The sequence below is a fragment of the Notamacropus eugenii genome, chromosome 4 (assembly GCF_028372415.1).
Source record: "Notamacropus eugenii isolate mMacEug1 chromosome 4, mMacEug1.pri_v2, whole genome shotgun sequence".
NCBI lineage: Eukaryota > Metazoa > Chordata > Mammalia > Diprotodontia > Macropodidae > Notamacropus > Notamacropus eugenii.
Window position 1 is genome coordinate 385,201,264 of NC_092875.1, and position 6,044 is coordinate 385,207,307.

At 38.8% G+C, this 6,044-nt stretch overlaps 1 pseudogene; it reads right to left on the reverse strand.

Annotated features, from left to right (window-relative positions):
* Nucleotides 1-3,198: 3,198 nt before the first annotated feature.
* On the reverse strand, nt 3,199-4,875 carry LOC140502624 (arf-GAP domain and FG repeat-containing protein 1 pseudogene; annotated as a pseudogene).
* Nucleotides 4,876-6,044: the final 1,169 nt, after the last annotated feature.

Below are 6,044 nucleotides of genomic sequence, written 5' to 3' on the forward strand. Positions count from 1 at the left end.
CATAATCACGACAGCCACCACCACTTTTTCACCACCCACTCACTTCAGTTCCCTGTCTTCTGAATCCACTTCCTGACTGAAAGTGATTTCACCAAAATTATATTATATTAATTGTTAAATCTCATGATACTTCTACTCTTTGACTTCTCAGTATCTTTTGATATAATTTAGCACTCTATTGTCTCAAATAATATCTTTTCTTCTGTCTTCATTGATTGTCCTCTCTGTTTTCTGACAATGCAAATGGTTTTTTTTCCATCATCTTTGATTATTAACCATCCCCCCCCCCCACCACAGAAGGATACAAATGGTTCCTGATGTTGTCTTGTATGTCTTTTTCTCTCTTATGGTCCTTATTTCGGTCTTTTGTTCAGTAATTTGTCATGTCTGATTCCTTGTGACCCTATGAAACACGGTTTTCCAGGCCCTTGAATTTTTTGCCATCTATCAGAATCTATCTAAGTTCATATTCATTATTTCCATGATCCCATTCATCCAGCTCATCCTCTGTTTTTTTCTTCTCCTTTTGGTTTCAGTCTTTCCCAACATCAGAATTTTTTCTCGAGTCCCAACTTCTCAGTATGTGACTGTATTATTTCAGTTTCATCTTCAGCATTTAACCTTCTAGTGAATAGCTTGGACTAACTACTTTATATATTGACTGTTTTGACCTCCATGCTATCCAAGGGATTCTCACAACCTTTCACTGGTACTACATTTTGAAAGCATTCATTCTACCACACTCAGCTTTTCTTATAGTCCAACTCTCATACCCATATAAAGCAACTGGAAAAGAAACACATAGACTTGAGTATATGGACTTTTGTCAGATTTTAGTATGCTGTCCAGATTTGCCATACTTTTCATTCCAAGGGCCGTCATTTAATGTCATGGCTGCTATCTTCTACAGTAATCTTTACAATAACAATTTAAATGGAAAGATCTTTCCCATTGATTAATAGGCTCATATGACTTGCTTAAATCACCTGAAAACCTAAGTCACATATGGTGGGAGCATCTTGTTGAACAGTCAGAACAGGAAGGATGGAACACAAGTGGGAGGAAGTGAATGAGTGTGGTAGTGCAGAGGAGGGTGGACCCAGGCAGGCTGGCATGGCAAGGCTCAGGATCATGAATGTTTGCTTGTGAGAAGGTTCCAGCAGAGGGGAGGAGCGGCTTGGGAATGGCTTTACTTGCTGTGGTGGAGAAGTTTATTAACTTGTTCGTGGTTATGATGGATCTAGCTTTCTGGTTCTACAATTTGGCTTTCTGGTAACTAATTAAATGTTTTTCTTTGGTCTTCTATATGGAGAGTCTTTTACCCTTTGCAAGTGGGAACTATGATAGCATATTCATAGTCACCACCAATGCTATGAATATTGCTTTTGTGATACTATCTTTGAGTACAAGAATATAAAATCTAACACTGATTCATTTTTTTTCTCCCATTATTTACCAGAAAGTGATGGGACCAGTTGCCAAGACCGTACTGCTTTATGTTAAGCTCCAAGCTTCCTCTTTCACCTCATTGAAAATCTTCTTAAATACTGTTCACTTTCTGCCATTGGAGTGGTACCATGCGCATATCTGAGATTTTTTTTTAATATTTCACCTGGTCACCTTAATTCCAAATTTTTTCACGACGGCATTTTGCAGGATGTACTCTGGAAATAAGCTAAATAAATAAATTGACAATCTGAATCCTTTCCTTCCTCTTTTTTCAATCTTAAATCAGTTTTTGCATGTCTGGTTGTAATTGTTGCTTCGTGGCCCATATATAGGTTACTCAGGAGAAAAATAAGATGATCTGGTACTCCCATTTTTTGGGGTACTTGTCACATTTTGATGTGATACACATAGTCAAAAATTAGTGAAGTTACTAAAGTAGATTTATTTTTTTCTAGTACTGCCTTGCTTTTTCCAATGCTTTCTTGGCAGTTTGGTCGCTGGTTCTTCTGCTTCCTTTTGCTTTTAATTTCCTAATTTTTTTCACCTGCAAACTGTAGCAAAACATGATCAGCTTTATTACACAAAGAGGCATTTCTCTACATTTTAAAGAATTTAGGCATGTATAAGAAAGGCCATCTGGGTCTCCGTTACATGATGCCAGTAAGCTCATGAGATGCTGGTATGAACTGCATAGGTGATCTCAAAGAAACAGTGGAAGAGCGGCTGTTCAGCATGGGCTGAGGTGGGATTCTCAGAATTCAGTTTCTCCACTGATAACTGGCAGACTTTAAGCCTGACTGAATGCAAGTAGACAATCTACTCCTTCCTCGAATTGACATGAAGTTGGGCAGATGCTGTTTTTTTGCAATGTCCCTACTCTTGGTGGCAATTTCCTATAGTCACAAAGTTTGTAAGCTTAATACCAGATCTATTCAACTATAGATTATGGGTAGAGGAACACCCGAGGCTGTCTAAAATTAAACTATTAGGCATAGGACTTTAGACTAACAACATTAAGTTAGGGTCCTTTTATTCTTAGTAATAATGTGGAGACAATTAGGTCAAGAGCTTGTGAAGTTACGAACATAAATATTATCTGTGTCTCAGTTGGCTTATGTTTAAAAAAAATTATTTTGTGGTCCATATTGTAAATGCTTTAAAAAGATGTATCCCCTGACCAAAAGTTTGAATTGCTCCATCTCTTATAAAGTGTTAAAAATAAAACAAAATAAAAGGGAATAACAAAAAAAGAATTTAGACATATATAAATAAAAGAGATCTTTAGGAAAGAAAAAAACTGAAGCATGAACAAAACCTCCTAATCTCGGCTTCTTAGCTTCCAGTAGCAATGGGTAAAATGACTTAGTTCATTCATTCCAGGAGACATGACATCACCTTAAAGTAGTTGACCTATGTGTTAAAATTACTAATATTGATATGCAGAAATAGCCGATTTCTAAGGAAAAATATGTACAGTACCACACCATAATGAATGTGGTATCTCAATAACTTATTAACCAGTTTCACTATACATGGTACTGATTCCTTTTCTGCTAATTCATATATTAAAAGATGTGTGGAGCCCTCTGTTTTGCAAATTTTACCTGGTATCTGATACACAATGCAGGCTTTTGAAAAAGACTTCTCTTGTGTTTAAAGCTAAATCAGTGAAATAAAACAACAGTGCAAGAGGTGGAGAGATGGTAGGTGACCACAATAAAAGTAAATTCCAGTAAAATGCCTCTAAGGCTATAAGAAAGTATTGGTTGATGAACTTCCGATAGTAATCTCTCTCAGTGGTGCATCAGCCATGAAAGAATTACTAATCACTCCAGTATCTGCCAGTTGACCAAAAGGGGTCACCACTGGCTTACTTTGTCCAAATGCTGCAAAACCTGCACCTTTGGACTTCTGAGAGAAAGTTGTTTGTTGAGGAAAAGCTGCCTGGACTGAGAAAGCAGGCTACTGAAAACTGTCACTAAAGCTAGTTGGAATATTTTAGGAGGCAGGTGTTCCAACTCCTGTCAGCATACTCATAGATACTGTCCCAAATGTCACTGCTGTTTCTCCTCTGGAACTGGCCTGGAAGGAGTGATGCCACAGAAGTACCAGGAGCAGCAACAAATTGATTTGTGGAAGGTGTAGCTCTAAATGGCACACTTGAAGATGCAAGTTGTGTCTGTACAGCAGCACCCATTGATACTGTCCCAAAAACATTGCTGCTCATGTTACTGGTTGAAGTACGTGCATTACAAGAGGTTGCTGTTGAGCTGACAACATTGTCTAATTCTTCCCAAGCTACATACTTGTCTGACAATATATTTGATTGACTTGGCATTGAAGTATTAGCACCTGTTGGAGTTATAACTACTGTGCTAAAGCCACCTCCTTGGTCACCACCTTGCCTAGTACTGAAGATATTGTCTAAATTAGCAAGTGCCATATATTTGTCAGTTGTGTGAAGATTAGTTTTTGTTTGTTTGTTTGTTTCAACTTTATTGATGGCTGTTGCAGTTCGATACTTCTGGGAAAAATTGAAGGCTCTAAAATGAACACCAGAGGATTTAAGAAGTTATCAAAATGAGAAAAATTAGCATTTACTGAACCAACACTTCCACCTATTTATTGGGGCTGAAAAGCAGAGTGATTTGCTGTGGAGAAACCTCCAAAATTAAAGTTTGCATAATCTGCATTTGCAGAATTCTGAACTGTGTGACTGTTGAAGTGTGCAAAGATAGCAAAATTTGCTGTAGCAGTTGACTGTGGAGTTGGAGCAGCAATGATCTCTGGGCCAAGGTCACTCATGAGGTCAAAATGCTTCTTTTCTGACTTCTGTTGTCACTTAGAACAAGCTGCAACAGGGGATTGGCTGGGTGTACCCTGATTCAGATGCAAGACTGATGCTATCTCTCCTAAAGGAGGTTTAAGTGGTTTGATGTCAGGTCTGCAGAGGAGCCAGGTATAGATGCATGGACAGATGCCACAATTTTCACTTGTTTGGGAGGAACATACCATCTTTTCTTTTCATGTTTTTCTTGTAGAAACTAACTTTTCTGGATCCCTAAAGTGTGGAATTTCTGAAGCTCTATCATCAAATAATCCTAGGCAAATTTGTTTACATAACTCATTTCCATGTTTTTGGAGAAATTCAATTTTTGTTGAGTAAATGTCATTGTAGAGATGGACTTCACCTACCTGGTGGATTTATACCTCACAGGCTGCCCAAGCAGGATGTACACAAGAAGGAGCCCACAGTCATGTTCCCATAGGTGGGTCCTACTGGTTTTCATAGAAGCACTTGCCATTGTGTGCAGAGGCAGTGCAGTCCTACAGTATATTCATGTGCTTATTCTTCTGCTTCAGTGGGGAGGGCAGAGGAGGGAACCTGGAGGCACTGTGTCTGACCCGCACCATCCATCCATCCATCAAGCCCTGGGCTCAGGTACCCAGCTCGTGGTCCGAATGACTGACCCTGCCGTATGGCCATCCTGCTGTAGCCCCCACACTCAACCTTGTTGGGTGAGCCCAACAAGCCAGTCAGCAATGAATGCCAAACCCCGCTGCCACTAGCATAGCAACCACAGTTATTGCCACCACCTTTTCAAATTATTCTCTTTTCTGCTTCTTAAAAAATCAACAACAACAACAACAACAACAACAACAACAACAAATTTATCTTATGCTAATTCTTGGTTCATGTGCTGTTGAAGACTAGCTTGCAGACTCTTAACCATAACCTGGCTAGAATGCGAAATGAGCAAAATTGTTCTGTAATTTGCAAATTCTTTACCATTGCCCCATTTTGAAAATGGGATATAAATTGAAGTTTCCAATCTAGTGGTCACTGTCGAATTTTTCAAAGTTGCTGGCATACTGAAGTGCCAATGTGATATTCATAGCACCTACAGCAGCTATGAATTTGACTGTGTGATTCTGAATTGCAAAATACAACAGACTCTCTACATGGAAGACAAAACCAAAACATTTATTCAGACACCAGAAAGCCAAATCCATCATAATAATAAAGAAATCTATACACAATAACAATGCAGTGGTTACTCCCAACCCCAGTCTTTCCCTCTTTGGGCTAACCACAAACCAGCTTGCTTAAACAAATCACAACCAAGCTTTCCCACTCACACTAGTTGCTGCCTTTCTCAGATCGGATTACTCTCTGACCAACTTTATCTCATCTCTGCTCCACCCTTCCTACTCCACCCCTTCCTGTCCCATCCCTTTCTGTTCCACCTATTCAGAAAATTTCTTCCACCACAGACTCATGTGACTTAGGCTTCCATGTGACTAAGGCAAGTCACATCGGCCTATTAATGGATTGGAAAGAAGATCCCATTTAAATTACCATTACTTTCTTTAAATCACCATCAAGCATATTGAACACAGTACTGTAACTGTACCATCTTTTAGGATTTTAAATAGCTCAGACATCACTTACACTAGTTCTATTGTTAGCAAAGTTTTCTAAGGCCCACTTAGTTTTATTCTCCAGAATGTCTGGCTCTAGATCAGTAATCATATCATCATGGTTTAGGTGATGTTAAGATCTTACTTTTATTATTCTTTTGTCTATTCTTGCT